Source organism: Schistocerca piceifrons, chromosome 3, assembly GCF_021461385.2.
Source record: "Schistocerca piceifrons isolate TAMUIC-IGC-003096 chromosome 3, iqSchPice1.1, whole genome shotgun sequence".
Lineage (NCBI taxonomy): Eukaryota > Metazoa > Arthropoda > Insecta > Orthoptera > Acrididae > Schistocerca > Schistocerca piceifrons.
In genome coordinates, this window is record NC_060140.1 from 91788252 (window position 1) to 91813259 (window position 25008).

Below are 25008 nucleotides of genomic sequence, written 5' to 3' on the forward strand. Positions count from 1 at the left end.
GTGTGTGCAGTATGAGGCCTGCCGCTGCGATGACAATCCTCAGCATTTCCGTGCCCGCTTTCATCACGTAACCTGCTTGCCCACCGACTAACTGTACTGCGATCGACAGCAGCACCTCCACACACCTTTTTCAACCTCTTGTGGATGTTTCCCACTGTCTCGTTTCACAGCACAGGAATTCTATGACAACACGTTGCTTCTGACGAACGTCAAGTGTAGCAGCCATCTTGAAGACATGTTGTGACGGCGCCACTCACGGGAACAGGTTGAACTAAGTTTGAAAACAAGCGGGGAGGATGTATCTACACACTGTAAAACTTTAACACACGCAGAATGAAAACTGTATTTTTACAAAAATATTGTGCATTTCTTCTGGAGTGACCCTCGTGGCTATCCATCGTATGTGACTGGAGTGCTCTTCTACATCTACATCCATACTCCGCAAGCCACCTGACGGTGTGTGGCGGAGGGTACCCTGAGTACCTCTATCGCTTCTCCCTTCTATTCCAGTCTCGTATTGTTCGTGGAAAGAAGGATTGACGGTATGTTTCTGTGCGGGCTCTAATCTCTCTGATTTTATCCCTATGGTCTCTTCACGAGATATACGTGGGAGGGAGCAATATACTGCTTGACTCTTCGGTGAAGGTATGTTCCCGAAACTTTAACATAAGCCCGTACCGAGCTACTGAGCGTCTCTCCTGCAGAGCCTTCCACTGGAGTTTATCTATCACCTCCGCAACGCTTTCGCGATTACTAAATGATCCTGTAACTAAGCGCGCTGCTCTCCGTTGGATCTTCTCTATCTCTTCTATCAACCCTGTCTGGTACGGATCCCGCATTGCCGAGCAGTATTCAAGCAGTGGGCGAACAAGCGTACTGTAACCCACTTCGTTTGTTTTCGGATTGCATTTCCTTAGGATTCTTCCAATGAATCTCAGTCTGGCATCTGCTTTACCAACTATCAACTTTATATGATCATTCCATTTTAAGTCACTCCTAATGCGTACTCCCAGATAATTTATGGAATTAACTGCTTCCATTTGCTGACCTGGTATTTTGTAACTAAATGATAAGGGATCTATCTTTCTATGTATTCGCAGCACATTACACTTGTCTACATTGAGATTCAATTGTCATTCCCTGCACCATGAGCCAATTCGCTGCAGATCCTCCTGCATTTCAGTACAATTTTCCATTGTTACAACCTCTCGATACACCACAGCATCATCTGCAAAAAGCCTCAGTGAACTTCCGATGTCATCCACAAGGTCATTTACGTATATTGTGAATAGCAACGCTCCTATGACACTCCCCTGCGGCACACCTGAAATCACCCTTACTTCGGAAGACTTCTCTCCATTGAGAATGATATGCTGCGTTCTGTTATCTAGGAACTCTTCAATCCAGTCACACAATTGGTCTGATAGCCCATATGCTCTTACTTTGTTCATTAAACAACTGTGGGGAACTGTATCGAACGCCTTGCGGAAGTCGAGAAACACGGCATCTACCTGTGAACCCGTGTCTATGGCGCTCTGAGTCTCGTGGACGAATAGCGCGAGCTGGGTTTCACACGACCGTCTCTTTAGAAACCCATGCTGATTCCTATACTGTAGATTTCTAGTCTCCAGAAAAGTCATTATACTCGAACATGATACGTGTTCCAAAATTCTACAACTGATCGACGTTAGAGATATAGGTCTATAGTTCTGCACATCTGTTCGACGTCCCTTCTTGAAAATGGGGATGACCTGTGCCCTTTTCCAATCTTTTGGAACGCTACGCTCTTCTAGAGACCTACGGTACACCGCTGCAAGAAGGGGGGCAAGTTCCTTCGCGAACTTTGTGTAAAACCGAACTGGTATCCCATCAGGTCCAGCGGCCTTTCCTCTTTTGAGCGATTTCAATTGTTTCTCTATCCCTCTGTCGTCTATTTCGATATCTACCATTTTGTCATCTGGGCGACAATCTAGAGAAGGAACTACAGTGCAGTCTTCTTCTGTGAAACAGCTTTGGAAGAGACATTTAGTATTTCGGCCTTTAGTATGTCATCCTCTGTTTCAGTACCATTTTGCTCACACAGTGTCTGGACATTTTGTTTTGATCCACCTACCGCTTTGACATAAGACCAAAATTTCTTAGGATTTTCTACCAGGTCGGTACATAGAACTTTAGTTTCGAATTCATTGAACGCCTCTCGCATAGCCCTCCTCACACTACTTTTCGCTTCGCGTAATTTTTGTTTGTCTGCAAGGCTTTGGCTATGTTTATGTTTGCTGTGAAGTTCCCTAATCTTCGATTAGGCTTTACATTAACCACTTAGTCTTTTTGCCAAGAGCTATACTGCTTATACCTTTAGCACAGTACGGACGAAGAAATTTAAAACGTCTCGATGCTTTAGCATGTGACACAGCAGGTCGTTTCAACCAAACCCTGGGGGCAGCGGAAGCAGTGGAAATTATGACATTCCACCGCTTTTGTTTCTTACCTACAGAGTCTCGTCTCTCTTCACTCCTCAGTCAGTAGAAATCGGCAACAATCTGAAGCCTTTCGTCAGATACTATACTGTACTTGTTTGCACTTTGGAAAACAATCCATCAACCGTACCTCAGTAATGACATCACCGCCACGTCGTACCTTCTCGTCAACGGCAAAGATACTGCAAGACAGAAATCGTAGGGCATCGTGCTAGTGGACTCGCCCCTGTGTCTCAAGTGCCTGTCGAAGATACGTGTTCACACAGTTTCGAGTGTGGAGCAGCAGTGGCCGTCTGGATCCTTGTACAAAATAAGATGGTTTTCTACCTTCATATGCTACCACGTCACGCCTCTCACACAGCGCTGATATATCCTGACGCGATCTATTTTCCATCATCTAAGTGGCACGTCATCGCACAAATTAATGGCATGGCTAACTAACTAACCCTTCAGGGACGACATCGTCGATCCGGCGGACTGTTGGACACGTCTCCAAGTACACCACCACACTTTGCACCGACATTGACACTAACGTGCCACTTTTGCAAACCATTTACAGAGTATTTTCGCCAACCCGCCCAGGAACTGGAATGTCGACGAAATGTGACAACTAAGACAGGATGCCCACCCCCCCCCCCTTCACCCCACCCCCCACTCCAACGGCAGACCTTAACTTTCCCCTTCCTTTATTTCCTCTTCATCTCCTAAACATTTTCTCTTACGAATGTTTATTCCAGGATGGCCTTGCATCTGCAGCCTTATTTGCTTCTCTTTTCCATGTGTACTGCTACCGTGGTCATTTGTTATTCATGTAAAAACAAAAGATAACTAGATTCCCCCTTTATAGATATCCCAAAGTCATGTGATACTGCAGGGAGAAATTAATTATGCAGGAAGTGAGTCAAATAAATGTGTGAATTTATTTTTGTACATTATGTTTATTCCATCGATACATTTATATACTGCAGTTGCTTTTGTCAGTTCCCTCATGTTGACCAGACTTACTTTTATTTGCAGTTCATTGTGCATATGTATTCAAGGATTTGTAGAAGTAGTTAAAAGAAGTTAGTAGAGGACTTTCCCGCGAAAGGAAAAGGTCCCGATTTCAAATCTCGATTCGATACGCTCTGCAGCGGAGTGCGCGCTGATATGAAATTCATTTTGACTTAACTTTATATTATATTGTAACAAATTATGCCTTTCAGAAACAGTTTTCTTGCTGTTGATAGCCTGCGCTTTATATCTTCTTTACTTCAGCCATCATCAGTTATTTTGTTGCCAAGATAGCAAAATTCATGTACTACTTTCAGTATTCCATATCCTAATGTAACTCTCCCAGCATCGATGGTGTAATTCGACAGCATTCCACAACCCTCGCTTTACTTTTGTTGATGCTCATATTATAACCTGTATTCCACACACCATCCATTCCGTTCGACTGTTTTTCCAACTCTTTTGCCGTCTCAGTCAGAATTTCAAAGTCAGACTCCACTCACTCGTATTATTCATAACACTGCAGTGAATGACTTGCTAAGCACAAATGTCATATACTATCAGTTCCGCAAGAAAGTGTACGCCTTTATCTGTATGAAATAAAAGACACTTTCATAAATATATACTCACATGAAAATGCATGTTATTACTAATTGCACAATTACCTAATATTTTATCCAATCGCCGTCATTATCGATCACAGATTGGCACCTTTTTGGCGTGCTTTTCACGAGCTTTTCTGCATATTCTCTCCGTAACGATCTCCATATCATCGTGATTTGATGTTACAGCTGCTTCAAAGCATATATTGGCTTTCCTTTAGGCTTCATCTTAATATGTGACCAAATATTTGCGATCGGATTTGCATCCGGAAACATTGCAGGCTCACCCATCATGGACACCCCATTGTCTTGTTTCCACCCAGTTTGCCTCGTTCGAACCAAACAGCTTCCTAACCGACCTCAGAAGGCATTTTTGATAAATATATAAATATAAATAAGTGACGCTTCAGATATTTTGCACTCATTTTAAACTGCAACCGACAGGTTCGATACTTCTACCGGAGATGTTGCTACGGACGTTACATTTAAAATTATGGCGCACTGTCTCTTGTAGATCTGAGTGTAGGGGAACCAGTAGTACCTTTATGCAAAAATGACAGTTGGACGAGAACCGTATAATGAAATCGAAGGTAAAATTCTGCTGACCGATCTTACAAACAATCGAAAGAGATTTTGGTCGTTCGTAAAATCAGGGAACAGGTCAAAATCATCTATCCCACGACTTAGTGATCACGGAAACGAAAGACTGTACAGAGAAGGTCGAAATACTTAGTCCGCTCCTCCAAAATTAGTCAGCACGGAAGATCCTAACTCGATTCCTAAATCCAACCTTAGTCGTATCGGACGAATTCCGAAAGTCAAGGAAAACTTTGTCCTGGGCGTCCTCTGCACCACGTGGTCGAACGATGGGGGACGAGTAACTCTAGGTCTATTGCCCCATACGAGATTTTCAGTCTCCAAGACCTCGTAACAGGCTACCCTAAAACATGTGCCATAATGCAACGAAGATAATCCCAAAATTAAGATCTCCTATTTTTTATAAGTACATAGACCTGTTTATTTCTACAATAGTTTACATCAGTTTACAGCTTGAGCATTTAGATTTTTTCGACATAATCACCATTTCTCCCGATGCATTTTTGTAGACGCTGTGGCAGTTTTTGTATGCCCATGTCATACCAGCTCGCCGCCATGCTGTTCAGAAAGTTATGAATCTCGTCTTTCACCTCGTCGGAGCTGAATCGCTTTGCGGCCAAATGTTTTTTCAACCTAGGGAACAGGTGATAGTGACTGGGCGCCAAGTCAGGACTATAGGGTGGGTGGGTGATTATGTTCCACTGAAACTGTTGCAGGAGAGCAACAGTTTGCCGAGCGATGTGTGGGTGAGCGTTGTCATGTAGAATGTGTATGCCCTTCCTTCAACATTTCTCTTCTCCGGTTCTGAATTGCCTGTTTGAGTTTTTTCAGAGTCTCACAGTACCTGTCAGCGTTAATTGTGGTCCCAGCGATTTAGCTCCGACGACGAGGTGAAAGAAGAGGTTCGTAACTTTCTGAACAGCATGGCGGCGAGCTGCTATGACATGGTCATACAAAAACTGCCACAGCGTCTATAAAAATGCATCGGGAGAACTGGTGATTATGTCGAAAAATAGCTAAATGTTCAAGCTGTAAACTGATGTAAACCATTGTAGAAATAACCAGATATATGTACATATAAAAAAATAGGAGACCTTACTTTTGGGATTACCCTCGTATTTACGTAAATGACGTATTCAGATAGGTATGCACTTGCGCCCAAAGACATTTTTTGGGAACGTGCACAACTACGTAGTTCCATCGTGACCTCTTGCAAATTTTACAAGCTAAAAACATTTCCTGTGACTTTCCGGAGTAAAATTAGTAAGTTCAGGTCTTTCTTTCCAGAGCTGACATTTGGTGGTGTGGCTGGGTGCCATTTCGCCCAACACAGTGCCATTCTCCGGAGCTGAGACACACGTCGGTAAAAAGTGTGTTCCTTCCAAAATCAATTATCATAGTGTGATAGTGTGGCGGAGTGTATACTAATTATAAACTTCCTGGCGTATTGAATCTGTGTGCTGGACCAGTACTCGAACACAGGAACTGTGAATTTCGCTGGCAAGTGTTCTGACGCCTGAATTTCGAGGGTCGATTCATGACCCTCCCGCACAGTTTCACTTGCTCCAGTACTCCTCTATCATCTTCCAAACTTCACAGCAGTTCTCCTGCATTCCTCGGGAGAACTAGCAGTCACGGAAGAGATTCTAATTCCTACACGGCACACAGTATGTTGTCCTTTAGGTTTTTCTGCACTGTACAGTTGAGGTGGAAAGCGGATGTAGCCCTGCAGGCGTATAAAAATCGCTGCACACAGTTAGCAGGTGTGTTATATCACCATTTTTAATTTGACGCGTCGTGTGGGTTTTACCGTTCACGAAATCGCTCATTTACGTGGGGATGAAACAAAGAATGAAATCTGTACTCCTTCTACAGAACGATAACTGATTAACAGCTTGACACGTTCACTCAACACAGTTTCACTACGTTCCGAAATTTCTGGTGCACTTCTAAGTGTACACGAGTGGTCCACCTTGCAAGATTGGACGACGCAAACTTTAATTCCTATTCTTAAACCGAACAAAGATCCTATCGACATACAGACTGATAGCACCATCCTAATGTCTGTGGGACACGTTTGAAAGAAAGGTTGAAAACAGATTAGAACGGTGGGCGGAAAGAAATCGTATTCTTTTTAAGTGGTTTTTTAAAACTGTAGTTCAACGAACCTTCGTGAATAAATGACTCTGTCTTTCCGTATTCTGTGCTATTTCAGTAGCTAGTGAAATCGTGGAAATAACAGTTTAGGAAAGGAAGTTTGTTTCAGTTATTTTTATTTTATATGTGCCATTAAATCTTTTTTGTCACAACCTAAGTTCAGTGTCAAATACAATAACAACACCATCGGTCGTTGGCATTCGATATGGGGTCTCCTTCACAGACCCATACCGAGACCCATTCTACACATAGTTTGCTGGCGAGACTTTGACAAATGTTTCTCGACATGAGTTACTACAAAGCGGTAATGATGTTCCCCTGTGTCCGACAGTATATTCCGTTCTGTCAGTGAAAGAAATTACTGATCACCCCGTATGAAACCTTAGAATTTGACTGAAAGACAATACTCTGGAGATAAAATAGTAAAATTCATCGGTAGTGATTTCTGCACGAAGAAGGTTCTGGACTGCCTCGATAGTGTGTCACTAACAGCCTTCAAGTTTGTTACGCACTTGGTTCACAGAACACGAAGTTCCTATTATTTTAAGAATAGAAATAATCAGTTGCCAGCTGTACAAATTTATTATTAATTACCTTAGAAGATGATTAATAAAAAATTGTGCAGCTGATGGCTGATTATATCTCTTCTTAAAACATACTTCACAGCTGCTGATTGACAACCGTGAATAAAATTTTAAGTTTATGTTAGAATTATTTGAACTACACGTCGGTTGAAGCAAACCCAGTGTCGGATACAGAAAGAACCTCAAGGAGGGAACGTCATAGATATCTTGAGCTACCTTTACTTTTAGCGTAATAAAAAATAATCAAGTCACATGCAAAGTTTAAGAAAGTTTTATTTAAACAAATTGTACACATAAACAAGACAGCCGGCCGGAGTGGCCGAGCGGTTCTAGGCGCTTCAGTCTGGAACCCGGCGACCGCTACGGTCGCAGGTTCGAATCCTGCCTCGGGCATGGTTGTGTGTGATGTCCTTAGGTTAGTTAGGTTTAAGTAGTTCTATGTTCTAGGGGACTGATGACCTCAGATGTTAAGTCCCATAGTGCTCAGAGCCATTTGAACCACATACAAGACAATGCCATCTTATGATATAAAAAAGTTACAATTGTGGTTCTCTTCCTTAAATGATGAATTATATGCGCCTATTCTTCGGCTTGTGCATTTCCATCCTTTACAGCAAACCCAGCGATACGTTTGCCACGTTCGCGGACAACAATTATTATTTTTCCCTCTCGTATTGCTATGTAGCTTGGAGATTTACTTCCAGGGCGACAGTCCTAATATCCATTAGGCTATAAATTTTGTCGGATCAGGAAGCAGAAGAAGACTCAATTATAAGCATTGTTAATACCGGCGGCTTTTAGAGATTTGCGACGTTGCGCTGCGGTTGGCAGAAGCTCTCTGGCGGGAATAAATTCCTGCCGTGGAATATGAAACGGGCCGCTATTGGGATTTATGTGTGCGAAAATAAAAGCAGCGAGACAGTGCTGCCGCCACGCGGACATTTATTTACAGCTCTCGACTGTCAGACGTTTTAACATGGCCGGCGCAGCGTCCTCTGACCTTTAGACGAGACCGTTTGAATTTCATACCGCTGGCTCTTTGTTACGATACTGTTGTCCCTCCGTATCGACACCGAGCACACTTCCTGCACATTATGAATTTGCAAGAACTAATACACAAAACTTGATTGTGCAAATGTTTATCGTTTCGCAGAAAATGAAAAAACTATACATATTGCTAGCGGTTATTAATACTTTTTTGTCCGTTCGATGTTTCTCGTAATTATTAATAGCCCCTGTTATTTGTTCTATGATGCGCACACAAAAAGAACTAACGAGCTAATTAAAATTAGTAAAAGTTATTGAAACAGCTGTTAATAATATGAGTACCAAGCGAAAAAATAATTACGGCCTCAAAGTTGCTTCGTAGAAGGAGTGACCTTTAGAGGTCCTTTAATTCTGAAGCTGTTTCACTACAAATTATGCCACCTTCACAATACATTTTACAGAAGGCTATAATTTTTTTTAAATATTACATTAAATATATTTGAAAATGCTACGAAATGTGTTGGCTTTATAGATGTGTTTCGTATACCACCCACAGCCTTAACGTTAATGGGTCTTCTTGCGATGATTTGTGGACACTGAGAGCTAGACCAATTTCCGACCGAGAGACGACTACCATGCACCGCGAAATGACGCCTCCAACTATTTCAAGACACCATTTCTGACTGTTTTAAGAAATAAGCATCGTTTTGCTAAAATAGCGTATGAGTTGAGTTCAGTAAGACTTTAGCCACGACTGATCACATATATTTTGTAGATAAACGTGGGACCATGGCAGTAGTCTGTACGTTGCGATGATGGAATAAATCTTTATGAAGTGTTAAACACTGTTCAGTGGTCTTGTGTTGAATTCTAGTTGAAGATTTTATCGGAACTCAGTAACGATTACCTAAGGACGAAATGCTTCTTGCAACTTTAATATACCATACCTAAAGCTGAAGTGGAAATATGTCACAGAAATGTTACTACAATCGCATATGTGGCTTACAAACTTACAATGACTGAGTTTCTGAAACAAAAATTACATGTGTTGTGAGCTATAAAAGCGTGTGAGATTTACGTTACAAGAAATAGGACGTCAAGTATCAGTAATTAATCTGAACAGAAGCATACCTGAAAGTGAAAACAATTTAATTCATTAATAACTTAGATATTAGTTAGAAGTTATCTCTGAACAATTTAGCAACGCAGTCAACAACAGCATGAGATCCGATGAAGATTTTAACAGTGAAATATCGATATCTGTAGAATGCTTTATCTGCGGAAGTTTTATCAATATGACACTGCAAAAGTGCAGTATTTGCAGAGAAACGTCTCTATGCTCGTCCATAAAAACGGCGCATAATAAAATTATGATACTATGGTACGCGCACGACACTGCTTTTTGCGTGCGTTTTCAAGATCAACCATCCAAGGTCGTGTAGCATCGCATAATTCAAACTAAGCCCGCTTAAATTTGCTTCCAACGATTCATTGCATTGCTGGTTTTTCCTATGAGGTTCTGAGACGCTATCAATCACGACCTGTAAAATACACGTCCACATGCTCGCTGCACGAACTCACAGCTTTCATTTTCGCACCCTTAAATTCCAGTACAAGCAGGTTTCATATTCCGAAGCAGAAATTTATTCACATAGGCGATATACTGCTAACCAGAATGCACTGTTGGTGGTCTCTAAGGGCCATCGGTATTAACAGCGCTTTGAGGATCCGCAGAATGGATAGCATGGTATAGCATGACGGTCGTTACAGCTGCCATCGTGAAACAAAAACCCCAAGTCACATATCGGTACTAAAGACCATTGTCTACTGCACGACTAAATATAGCACAGAATCGTAAATATTTAAAAGCTTATGACGTATTTGTAAGATAAAAAATCATAAAACCAGTAAAATTATATCTACACTACCGGCCATTAAAATTGCTGCACCAAGGAGAAATGCAGATGATAAAGGGTATTCATTGGACAAATATATTATACTACAACTGACGCGTGATTACATTTTCACGCAATTTGGGTGCATAGATCCAGACAAATCAGTACCCAGAACAACCACCTCTGGCCGTAATAACGGTCTTTATAGCCTGGGCATTGAGTCAAACAGAGCTTGGATGGCACGTACAGGTACAGCTGCCAATGCAGCTTCAACACGATACCACAGTTCATCAAGAGTAGTGACTGGCGTATTGTGATGAGCCAGTTGCTCGGCCATCATTGACCGGCCGTTTTCATTTGGTGAGAGATCTGGAGAATGTGCTGGCCATGGCAGCAGTCGAACATATTCTGTATCCAGAAAGGCCCGTACAGGACCTGCAACATGCTGTCGTGCATTATCTTGCTGAAATGTAGGGTTTCGCAGGGATCGAATGAAGGGTAGAGCCACGGGTCGTAACACATCTGAAATGTAACGTCCACTGTTCAAAGTGCCGTCAATGGGAACAAGAGGTGACAGATACGTGTAACCAATGGCACCCCATATCATCACGCCGGGTGATACGTCAGTATGGCGATGACGAATACACGCTTCCACTGTACGTTCACCGGATTCGACCATCATGATGCTGTAAACAGAACCTGGATTCATCCGAAAAAAATGACGTGCTGCCATTCGTGCACCCAGGTTCGTCGTTGAGTACACCATCGCAGGCGCTCCTGCCTGTGATGGAGCGTCAAGGGTAACCGCAGCGACGGTCTCCGAGCTGATAGTCCATGCTGCTGCAAACGTCGTCGAACTGTACGGGCAGATGGTTGTTGTCTTGCAAACGTCCCCATCTGTTGACTCAGGGATCGAGACGTGGCTACACGATCCTTTCAGCCAGGCGGACAAGATGCCTGTCATCTCGACTGCTAGTGATACGACGCCGTTGGGATCCAGCACGGCGTTCTGTATCACCCTTCTGAACCCACCGATTCCATATTCTGCTAACAGTCGTTGGATCTCGACCAACGCGAGCAGCAATGTCGCGATACGATAAACCGCAATCGCGATAGGCTACAATCCGACCTTTATTAAAGTCGGAAACGTGATGGTACGCATTTCTCCTCCTTAAGCGAGGCATCACAACAACGTTTCACCAGGCAACGCCGGTCTACTGCTGTTAGTGTATGAGACATCGGTTGGAAACTTTCCTCATGTCAGCACGTTATAGGTGCCGCCAGCGGCGCCAACTTTGTGTGAATGCTCTGAACAGCTAATCATTTGCATATCACAGCGTCTTCTTCCTGTCGGTTAAATTTCACATCCGTAGCACGCTATCTTCGTGGTGTAGCAATTTTAATGAGCAGTGGTGTATACGACGGAAAATGCACCAATAAAGATTTCGGGTAACAGAAAATTTGATAAGGTGCATCGTCATAAACGTCAGTTAATAAAAGCAGGTAACGCTAAATACACTGAGGTGACTGAAGTCGTGGGATACTCCTAACATCGTATCTGTTCTCCTTCTGCCTGGTGTAGTGCAGCAACTTGACGTGCCATGGACTCAACGTGTCGTTGGCAGTCCCCTACAGAATTATTGAGCCTTACTGCCCCTATAGACGTTCACAATTGCGAAAGTGTTGCCGGGGCTGGATTTTGTTCACGAAGAGACTTCTTGATTATGTCCGATAGACGTTCGATGGGATTCACGGTGGACAATCTGAGTGGCCAGTCCATTCGCTCTAATTGTCCAGAATGTTCTTCAAAGCACTTGCGAACAGTTGTGGCCAGGTGACACGGTGCACTGTTATCCGTAAAAATCCACAGTTGTTTGAGTACGTGAAGTCCACGAATAGCTGCAAATAGTCTCCAAGTAGCCGAACATAACCATTTCCAGTCAAGAACCGGCTCAGTTGGACCAGTCCATTCCAAGTAAACACGGCCCGTGCCATTATGGAGCCTCCACCAGCTTGCGCTATGCTTTGTTGACAACGGCTTCGTGGGATCTCCGCCACACTCTAACTGTTCCATCAGTTTTTACCAACTGAAATCTGGACTCATCTGACCAGACCACAGTTTCTCAGTCGTCAAGGGTCGACTCTATACAGCCTGCAATTGAACCAAGATGACAGCATCTTGTGCTCTGTTGGTGTTTGAAAACAATTCCTCCATCGTATGTTTTCACACTTTTTCCACAGTCCTCTAGCGCAGGAAATGGTATTTCCTGTTCCTAACTGATGCAGTGACGGGGCACAGATGAAAACACCTAAGGAACAGCAACACTCTGTTCTTCAAAGTCTGCTACAATCATTCTGCGATTGTAAAACTGCATTTCATTTGATGGGAAGAGCATGTGTCCTTTCGGAGACAGGGTAGGGATGTTTGGACAGCTATACGAGGTGCATTCAAGTTCTAAGGCCTCCGATTTTTTTTTGTAATTAACTACTCACCCGAAATCGATGAAACTGGCGTTACTTCTCGACGTAATCGCCCTGCAGACGTACACATTTTTCACAACGCTGACGCCATGATTCCATGGCAGCGGCCAAGGCTGCTTTAGGAGTCTGTTTTGACCACTGGAAAATCGCTGAGGCAATAGCAGCACGGCTGGTGAAAGTGCGGCCATGGAGAGTGTCTTTCATTGTTGGAAAAAGCCAAAAGTCACTAGGAGCCAGGTCAGGTGAGTAGGGAGCATGAGGAATCACTTCAAAGTTGTTATCACGAAGAAACTGTTGCGTAACGTTAGCTCGATGTGCGGGTGCGTTGTCTCGGTGAAACAGCACACGCGCAGCCCTTCCCGGACGTTTTTGTTGCAGTGCAGGAAGGAATTTGTTCTTCAAAACATTTTCGTAGGATGCACCTGTTACCGTAGTGCCCTTTGGAACGCAATGGGTAAGGATTATGCCCTCGCTGTCCCAGAACATGGACACCATCATTTTTTCAGCACTGGCGGTTACCCGAAATTTTTTTGGTGGCGGTGAATCTGTGTGCTTCCATTGAGCTGACTGGCGCTTTGTTTCTGGATTGAAAAATGGCATCCACGTCTCATCCATTGTCACAACCGATGAAAAGAAAGTCCCATTCATGCTGTCATTGCGCGTCAACATTGCTTGGCAACATACCACACGGGCAGCCATGTGGTCGTCCGTCAGCATTCGTGGCACCGACCTGGATGACACTTTTCCCATTTTCAGGTCGTCATGCAGGATTGTGTGCACAGAAATGCCAACTCTGGAGGCGATCTGTCCAACAGTCAAACGGCGATCCCCCAAAACAATTCTCTCCACTTTCTCGATCATGTCGTCAGACTGGCTTGTACGAGCCCGAGGTTGTTTCGGTTTGTTGTCACACGATGTTCTGGCTTCATTAAACTGTTGCACCTACGAACGCACTTTTGACACATCCATAACTCCATCAGCACATGTCTCCTTCAACTGTCGATGAATTTCAATTGGTTTCACACCACGCAAATTCAGAAAACGAATGATTGCCCGCTGTTCAAGTAAGGAAAATGTCGCCATTTTAAGTATTTAAAACAGTTCTCGTTCTCGCCGCTGGCGGTAAAATTCCATCTGCCGTACGGTGCTGCCATCTCTGGGGCGTATTGACAATGAACGCGGCCTCATTTTAAAACAATGCGCATATTTCTATCTCTTTGCAGTCCGGAGAAAAAAAATCGGAGGCCTTAGAACTTGAATGCCCCTCGTACTGTAACCATATTTTTGGGAACGCGCGCCGGAATTCACAAGCCTGAGTGTTGGATTACTCACTTTCTGGAGCTCAATAAGAAGTGTACAAGGAAGGGATAGAGAATGATTGGGGACTGTTTTGGTAATATTCTGTAAATCTTGCTTTGCATGCAAGACAATGATGAAATAGCCCCTCTGTCAAAGAAGAGGCATAATTTCGCGAGAAGAACCTCTGTGAGAAGCCTGTAATCCATATTCCAGGAGGGAGCAGTTGCCCCCTATTGCCCCGACCATCCGATCCTTTGCGGACGCCTATGCACCTGCGCAGAAACGCACTCCTCTTCTAGGCGCTGCAAGAGTCTACCCTTTTTTTTCCGAAGGGGCAGCATTCTTAGCTACCGCCTACCGAGCGACGTGCTTCCCCTGTAAATCCTTCGTTACTATGCTGGAGTTTCACACACCCCAGTGGATCTATTTCTTAACGTTCTCATGATATGGCACCTAATTTTGTACTTGAACACTTCGGCAGCTTACTTTTTCAAGCTGCAGATCGAGCTATTGTAGTTAACACTAGTTTCGCTTTTTCTGTGAAGGAATACGACGCGTCTTACGTCACTATGGTTTATCAAACCGTACCACCGTAGTGGAGTCTCCCTTTCTTCTCGTATCTGATAAGCTGAAATTGTAATATAAACTGTATTATATATAGTCTACGAGTTGATTGTAACTCAGGTGCCCAGTAACTCGTTATCAGCAGCTAACATCTCTGATAAGTTGTGACGTAGCAAATTTCTCTGGTTTACTGAATTTTTACCTACATCCTCAGCTTCGGCTGAAATGTAAGTGTAATACCAATTCCAGTGGAACTGTCCCCAAGAATACATTCACACAAAGTAAGTGCACGATATATCCTAGTCCAAAACGAGTAAAAAAAAAAAACAAGATGTCATACATGAAGTAAATTTTTGTGGTTAGAGCACATTATTTGAAGGGGTGAAAGGTGCTACAATAATGAAAAAGGTACTGAAGGAACACTGTTACCTCCAAATATTACACTTAAGCAAGCTATACATCACAGCTAAAATTAGAGAAATGTAAGCACCGTTATTCTTTCTCTCATTTTTGAAAATGTGAGCATTGCGACTGAAAATCACAAACTTTTCAGCGCTGTAAGAAAATAATACCGCTATGGTCTGACTTGTCGAACTATTGGCCGTAGCGGTTGATATCATCGCTTGCACACTCGGGAGCCGTAGTTTGGAGGCTCTGCTTATGTGTAGACATCAGGTGTTGATCTCCACCTCTCCCAGTGTGTTGTGGCACGAAGGAAAGAGCCTTGTCTCCTCCTTACAGTGCCGTCTGCGTTAGGTACGGGCAAAGCTATTTTCTGGGCACACTGCTACTCGATGTGAGGTGAACTCAAATTCTGTATTTTACCTATGGTATGAACTTTAATTGTCGTTGTTTAACGAACACAATAAGGCATGGAAACGAAGTATATGGTATTGCCAGGAGTAGAGAATAACAAATACGTAAGATAAAGAAGTTATTATTTGACATTCTCAAATTGGGAGTTATGCGATCTGTTATGTTAAAATAAGTGGCTAAAATATTCTTGGTCGGTGTTGCTAAAACTTCTTTATTTGATAATTCACCTCATTAACGAGCCACCTTCCGCTCAACGAAAAATTTATTTGATTGTGTATATACCAACCACTAGACATTGCACATCTTAATAATAGCTGTTGTTACACTATATTGTAGCCATGACGACCTGCATTAGCTTTTACATGACAATAAGGGCGATTCAGCTGAACAAATTATGGCGATGTGTAATGCCTGGTGGCTGGTGTTACACGGAATCACATAATACCATTTTTATTGATTTGAAGATGGCTCATAAATGAGCGGAAATTACTTACCAAATAAAGGAGTTTTAGCGATCTTGACCTAGGACTTCTTTATCCACAAATTGTAATGTAACAGTAAAGACTCCCCACCTTTCTGACGTTTTAATATGGCCCTCACAGCGTCCTCTGACCATTAGCTGATGCCGTTAGAATTTCATACCGTCGGCTGTATATTACGACATCGTCATCCTTCAGATCCGATACCGACCACACTGCTCACTATGACGAAATCGCTGGTAGTAATGTACTTCCTTTCCAACAGACACTAACACAGTGGGTGGACAATAATATTGAAACACCAGGAAACACGACACATTATCATGCTTGATACAGCCGTCTCAGAATGGATAAATATAGATCCTTTATTGTTTTGAAGGGACGCTTGTACGACTCTTCCAGCGAAATAGTGGCAAATTTAGATAATAATGATAGCTATCACTGGCCATCCTCTCCAAAGTACACCACAAAACCTCAATAATATTGAGATCTGGTGACCGTGGCGGCGGGAGGGATGCGAAAATTCATCCTCGTGCTCACAAAACTAATCTTGGACGATGTGAGCTGTGATAGTAGAGACCCTGTCGTCTTGCACAGCATCACCAGTGAGGAACAAAAATTGTACCATGCGATCGACCTGATCAGCGAAAATGGTTACATAGTCCTTTGCAATACTGCGCCTTTGCAGAGCAACCATGGGTCTCATGAAATACCCCAACAATGCTGTCCAAATTACCACCGAACCCCTGCTGTGTTTCACCTTTGGGCCGCAAGCTCGGCTGGAAATTGGGAACAGTTTGATACAAGAGACATCTGACCAAATGACATTCTGCCTTCGCTCCACAGTCTTGGTTTTATGGTTTCGAGATCACATTTTCCTGCTTTAGGCATTCGGAATTCTAGCTCGCTCTGCGATTGCCTGTTTCTGTAGCCCTCTTCGTGTTGTTTTGGTGCTGACTCGCGTTCAAAAAATGGCTCTGAGCACTATGGGACTTAACATCTGTGGTCATCAGTCCCCTGGCACTTAGAACTACTTAAACCTAACCTAAGGACATCACACACATCCATGCCCGAGACAGGATTCGAACCTGCGACCGTAGCGGTCACGCGGTTCCACACTGAAGCGCCTAGAACCGCACGGCCACACCGGCCGGCTGACTCGTGTTGTTTTGGTGCTGACAGGGTTCGCTAGTGTGACATTCAGTTCTGTAATGATTTTTGTATCGGTCATCCTCTTCCTTTTCACCACAGTACCCTTCAATGACTGTCCGCCGCGATCACCGCAAACGCTCTTTCGTCTGCGTTGTCACTTAACGGTCGATATTTTTTCTCTTTCCTTGTATGCGGTATATGACTTTGATACGGTTCCTCTTGGAATACCAAACACTTTGGCTACCTTGGATACAGCAGCATCCACCATATGAGCAGCCGGCCGGAGTGGCCGTGCGGTTCTAGGCGCTGCAGTCTGGAACCGAGCGACCGATACGGTCGCAGGTTCGAATCCTGCCTCGGGCATGGATGTGTGTGATGTCCTTAGGTTGGTTAGGTTTAATTAGTTCTAAGTTCCAGGCGACTGATGACCTCAGAAGTTAAGTCGCATAGTGCTCAGAGCCATTTGAACCATATGAGCACAAGCAGTTTGCCCACGTTGGTATTCACATAGCTGCGACGTAACGTACTCACAACTACACACAACACTGTTCGCACTACGTCCTACACCTGCAAATAAGTAAGGACATCGCACACGTGCCGACTGTGATCAAATGCAACAGCGCCACCTACAGGTTTGGTTACTATAGTCATTTATGTTCAGTCATGCACATCCCGTCGTGTTACGATATTTTTCTCCAACTACACCTTCACGTACTACAAAGAAACCGTTGTTTCACCGGACGTTCGTGATTTTTTTTTTTCATTTCCATTATATACAGGGTGAGTCACCTAACATATATTTCGTAAACCACATCAAATACTGACGAATCGATTCCACAGATCGAACGTGAGGAGAGGGGCTAGTGTAATTGGTTAATACAAACCATAAAAAAATGCACGGAAGTATGTTTTTTAACACAAACCTACGTTTTTTGTAAATGGAACCCCGCTAGTTTTGTTAGCACATCTGAACATATAAACAAATACGTAATAAGTGCTGTTTATTGCATTGTAAAATGTTAATTACATCCGGAGATATTCTAACCTAAAGTTTACGCTTGAGTACCACTCCTCCGCTGTTGGGTCGTGTGTATCGGAGAGCACCGAATTACGTAGGGATCCAAAGGGAACGGTGATGGACCTTAGGTACAGAAGAGACTGGAACAGCACATTACGACCACCTGCTAACATCTTTTTATTGGTCTTTTTCACTGACGCACATGTACATTACCATGAGGGGTGACGACGGTTCAATCCCGCGTCCGGCCATCCTGATTTAGGTTTTCCGTGATTTCCCTAAATCACTCCAGGCAAATGCCGGGATGGTTCCTCTGAAAGGGCACGGCCGACTTCCTTCCCCATCCTTACCTATTTCGATGAGACCGATGACCACGCTGTCTGGTCTCCTTCCCCAAACCGACCAACCAACCAACCATGAGGGGTGAGGTACACGTACACACGTGGTTTCCGTTTTCAATTACGCAGTGGAATAGAGTGTGTCCCGACATGTCAGGCCAATAGATGTTCAATGTGGTGGCCATCATTTGCTGCACACAATTGCAATCTCTGGCGTAATGAATGTCGTACACGCCGCAGTACATCTGGTGTAATGTCGCCGCAGGCTGCCACAATACGTTGTTTCATATCCTCTGAGGTTGTAGACACATCACTGTACACATTCTCCTTTAACGTACCCCACAGAAAGAAGTCCAGAGGTGTAATATCAGGAGAACGGGCTGGCCAATTTATGCGTCCTCCACGTCCTATGAAACGCCCGTCGAACATCCTGTCAAGGGTCAGCCTAGTGTTAATTGCTGAATGTGCAGGTGCACCATCATGCTGATACCACATACGTCGACGCGTTTCCAGTGGGACATTTTCGAGCAACGTTGGCAGATCATTCTGTAGAAACGCGATGTATGTTGCAGCTGTTTGGGCCCCTGCAATGAAGTGAGGACCAATGAGGTGGTCGCCAATGATTCCGCACCATACATTTACAGTCCACGGTCGCTGTCGCTCTGCCTGTCTGAGCCAGCGAGGATTGTCCACGGACCAGTAATGCATGTTCCGTAGATTCACTGCCCCGTGATTTGTGAAACCCGCTTCATCGGTAAACAGGTAGAACTGCAACGCATTCTCTGTTAATGCCCATTGACAGAATTGCAGTCGATGATTAAAGTCATCACCATGTAATTGCTGATGTAGCGACGCATGAAACGGGTGAAAGCGGTGACGATGCAGCATGCGCATGACACTACTTTGACTCAGTCCACTGGCTCTCGCAATGTCCCGTGTACTCATGTGTGGGTTCACGGCAACAGCAGATAATACACCAACTGCATCCGCTTCTCCTGTGACGGGCCTGTTACGGACCCGTTTGCGTGCTACGACCATACCTATTGCATACAGTTGGCGGTAGATGTTTTGCAATGTTCGGCACGTTGGATGCTCTCTGTCCGGGTACCGTTCTGCATACACCCTGAAGGCTTCAGCTGCATTTCGTCGACACTCGCCATAGATGAGTATCATCTCCGCCCTTTCAGAGTTCGCATACACCATGGTCACAGTTCCTAACACAACACTACACTATCACAGACGTCTGGTAACACGGTGTACTACAGTTGGTCTGCGTGCGGAGACGAATGCAGAATAACAATAGCAGCAAGCGCTACATGCGGACACTGCGACAGCTAGACCAGACCACAACAGTGCACTACAGCCACACTCGTAAACACGGTCGTCATCGTAAACATGTCCCTGCAGATGCTGCTCGCCGACCGTGGCCCGTGTTTGTTACAACACGCAACTGAACGTCGGAGGTTTCAAGCGTCAACTTTACGTTACAATATCTCCGGATGTAATTAACATTTTACAATGCAACAAACGGCACTGATTACGTATTTGTTTATATGTTCTGATGTGCTAACAAAACTAACGTGGTTCCATTTTAAAAAACGTAGGTTTGTGTTAAAAAACATACTTCCGTGCATTTTTGTATGGTTTGTATTAAACAATTACGCTAGCCCCTCTCCTCACGTTCGGTCTGTGGAATCGGTTCGTCAGTATTTGATGTGGTTTACGAAATATATCCAGCGGTAACGTTATAGGTGACTCACCCTGTATATATATAAACAACAAATGTTCTGCATCATCTCGGTTCCGAGTTCCGCAGAAAATTGGAATATAGTTCAACATAAAAATCATTTCCGCCCTTTTTATTGCTCATGAAAACCATACACTGCATGCTGTACCACCATACAGCAACACCTTCTGAGGTGGTGGGCCAGATTGCTGTACACAGCGGTACCTCTCATACCCAGTGTCACGTCCTCTTGCACTAATGCATGCCTGTATTCTTCGTGGCATACTATCCACAAGGCCATCAAGGTACTGTTGGTCCAGATTGTCCTACTCCACGACGGTGAATTGGCGTAGATCCCTCAGAGTGGTGGGTGGGTCACGTCGTCCACAAACAGCCCTTTTCAATCTACCCCAGCTGGCCTCTCCAGTCGAGCGATGTCGTTATCCTGGAGGAGATCATTCACAAGTTGTGCACGATGGGGACGCGAATTGCCGTCCATGAAGACGAATGCCTCGCCAATACGCTGCCGATATGGTTGCACTGTCGGTCGGAGGATGGCATTCACGTATCGTACAGCCGATACAGCACCTTCCATGACCACCAGCGGCGTACGTCGGCCCCACTTAATGCCACCCCCAAACAGCACTGAACCTCGCTGGACAGTGTGTCTAAGGCGTTCAGCCTGACCGGGTTGCCTCCAACCACGTCTCCGACGATTGTCTGGTTGAAGGCATACGCGACACTCATTGGTAAAGAGTACGTGATGCCAATTCTGAGCGGTCCATTTGGCATGTTGTTCGGCCCATATGTACCGCGCTGCATGGTGTCGTGGTTGCAAAGATGGACCTCGCCATGGACATCTGGAGTGAAGTTGCGCCTCATGCAGCCTACTGCGCACTCTTTGAGTCGTAATACGACGTCCAGTGGCTGCACAAAAAGCATTATTCAACATGGTGGCATTGCTGTTGGGGTTCCCCCCCCCCCCCCCCCGAGCCATAATCTGTTGGTAGCTGTCATCCACTGCAGTAGTGGCCCTTGGGCGGCCTGAGCGAGGCATGTCATCGACAGTTCCTGCCTCTCTGTATCTCCTCCATGTCCGAACAACAACGCTTTGGTTCACTCCGAGACGCCTGGACAGTTCCTTTGGTCAGAGCCCTTCCTGGCTCAAAGTAACAATGCGGTCGTGATGGAACCGCGGTATTGACCGCCTGGGCATGGTTAAAGTACAGACAACACGAGCCGTGTGCCTCCTTCCTGGTGGAATGACTGGCTGTCGGCTGTCGGACCCCCTCCGTCTAATAGGCACTGTTCATGCATGGTTGTTTACGTCTTTGGGCGGGTTTAGTGACATCTCTGAGCAGCCAAAGGGACTGTGTCTGTGATACAATATCCACAGTTAACGTCTATCTTCAGGAGTTCTGGGAACCGGGGTGATTCAAAACTTTTTTTGATGTGTATTCATATATAAAGCATGTATCCCTTCCTATTATCTTTCAAACCTCAGTGTCATTGTGTCTTACTTTGTGCTGTTAGAGATATTTTGCAATGAACTGTACATATCTTTTGTGTTTTTCTTAAAGTTACATTTGAAATCTTAGCCTTTCTTTGTATTAGTGTAAGGCCCTTATCATGCGAAGTTCGTAACCTAGGAGAGCGATAAAATGTTAAAGTTTCTCTACAAATGAAAGTTGATGCTTATCTACTCCTGAATACAAAATGGCAACGCATGGGGTAACTTCTTACAATTTCGGTTGGGCTGCTTGTTATAGCGTAACAACCTGCCACGTGTCATGTGCAATTTCTTTGTGAAGGCAACAGAAGTTACAGAAATAAGAGAAACGTAGGAATAACGCAGAACGAAACATACTGTCAGATGGTAAAAGATAGTGGATTGTTCTTCACTGAATAAGGCCGCTAGCAGCCAAGGAAAAATGTTTATGACAGCAAGGTGGTTAAACAGAAGTATAAAAATTGTGTCTGCTGGTACTATTATTTATAGTCCGACATACTTTTACAGTTTAATCAGTTAAGATAACAATATTTTATATGAAAATAATAGAGTTGAACGTTATAACGTGAAAAAATTTCCAAAATTATTGCTGTCATCCACAATAAACACAGTGCTTCATATGTAAATGACTTATTTACAATATTTGTATAGGCTCGTACCATCATTTAATAGACAAGCTAATGAAGCATCATATTATTTCTCCTAGCAAACGCAAATCCGACTGTGCCTAAAGATGAATACAAAAAAATCTCACCAGGTCTAGTGAGATGAACAGGAGTCGGAGCCTGAACATTATCTCAGAAGGTCATCAAAGCACTATTATTAACTTTGCACGAGAGATGAACTGAAATACGCTTACCTTTATGACGTGAAACATCAGATAAACAATCCAGTTGCCTGGAATGAAACTAAAAGTGCGTGAACCTTTTAAGGGAAATTAGACTTCATCCACAGAGCTCAAATGCTAACATTATGGATACATTAATGTTGTCCTACAGGTATAAACATAGAATAAGTATTCAACAACTTGTCCTATTCCGCTGAAGTGATAACTAGTTCTTAATCTAACAGAATCAAATGTTTGGGAAGACAATATCCAAGACAATGGGATAAAGTGAGATACGCGCTCTTCTCAAATAAAAACTTACCGTGTCTCTTCGTAATCTGCTGCGTGACGAATCTTACGGTTTGAAATGTATCTGACGGGAGCCAATTCTGTACGCTTTTCCGAGTTCATATCCGCAGACACAGTGATGAGCTTCGCCGCCGCATTGTTCATGCCTGACGCTGCGGAAGCACAGGGCCATGTATCTTCCGCCCAATAAAACTTTGGTACGTAGCTCCCACCACCTCAGCCCCTTTTTATGATTTATCGTAGGACGGTGCTACAGGAGGCCACTTTCGTTCCATAAATTGTGACTGTGGGAAACACCTGCAGCTGGCCGCGGAATTTCTACCTCCCAACGGCTTAGCGATAACGGCTACTCGAAAAAAAAGCGTCGAAACAACAGTGCCTCCCGGTCTGTTTCTCAATAAGAGCTCTTACTGGCTGCTAGCAGAACATTTTACACGAGATTAATTTCGTGAAGTTAAGTGCTTTGTAAAACGACAGGATTTGCTATCGTAACTGTATCGGAAGTCACCACTGGAAGAAAACTAGTACACCAAAATTAAAAAATTCTAGTATAAATACTGATACCAATAACAGAAGAACTGATTGGGGGCTACCAATGCTGTTTCCGCAGGAACAGGTCCACACTAGATCACTTACACACCTTACGACAAGTAACAGAGAATGCGTGGGAATTCAGTGTAGACGTCCACATATTATTCGTGGATTTTAAAAAGGCCAATGATAGCATACACCGACAGACACTCCTAAGTATAATGAAGGAATTTAAAATACCATCAAAATTAATCAGATTAGTTAAAATGTGTATAGACGAAACTTTATGTCGCATAAAGACACCGGCAGGAGAAACTGAAGATTTTAATGTGTACACTGGACTGAGACAAGGGGGATGTCATTTCACTTATTTCATTTAACCTTGTCTTAGAGAAGATGGACAGAGAATTTTCTAAAACCAGACCACAAGGAATCCGGCTAGGGGAAGTGAACATTACAAGACTTGCCTATGCAGATGATGTAGCACCAATAAGTAGTTCCAAAACAGAATTAATCAGAATGATGCAAAATTACTAAAAAATTGCTGGATGAACAGGATTACATGTTAATGAAGAAAAGACAGAGTGCCTGTCCATAAGTAAGAAAACCAGAAAAGGTTGACTGTAGATGGATTCAATTTCAAGACTGTTGACCACTTGAAGTACCTAGGAAGTCTTTTTAGTAATAACAACAGAACAGATATAGAAACAGATGCCCGCTTAGCAACAGCAAACAAGACACTTTTTACTTTCATCAAAATTCTAAGAAAAAGATCACTTAGCAGTAGCTTCAAAATCCGCTTATGTCAATCGACCATTACACCTGTGATGTTATATGGATGTGAAACATTAATATCTAGAAAGAAAGATGAAGAAAAACTGTTAATATCCGAAAGAAAAGTACCAAGGAAAATTTTTGGACCTGTATACGACGAAAATAACATGGAATGGAGATAATAAGAAATGGATAATTAAGAGGGCTGTACAAACACCGTAACATCGTTGAAGTGCTCAAGAGGAGACGGTTGAATTGGACAGGCCATATGGCAAGAATGACAGAGAAGAGACTACCTAGAATGGCAATCAGCAGAACAATAGATGGAACGAGAGGAAGAGGGAGATCCTGAATCTCAAGGCGGGATAACATTCGGTAGGACACAACTAGGATGAACGGCAACAGCAACTGGACAAACAGCCCAATGGACAGACAGAAGTGGAAGAGGCTCAGAGAGCAGGCGTATGGTCGATAAGGCCCTTGCCACATGTAAAAATGGTTCAAATGGCTCTGAGCACTATGGGACTTAACATCTTAGGTCATCAGTCCCCTAGAACTTAGAACTACTTCAACCTAACTAACCTAAGGACATCACACACATCCATGCCTGAGGCAGGATTCGAACCTGCGACCGTAGCAGTCCCGCGGTTCCGGACTGAAGCGCCTAGAACCGCGCGGCCACCGCGGCCGGCTGCCACATGTAAAGTAAAGTAAAGTATAAATACTTCTTTGGTCACGTAGTATTTATCTGTGTCAAAGATTTTTGTTCTACTTATTCACTGGCAGTATTTTCCATGCTATGATGCCTCATCCTCAGGCACTGCCGACATTAAGTAACTTTTGTATTGTTGTGTTGTTCAAATGGTTCAAATGGCTCTGAGCAATATGGGACT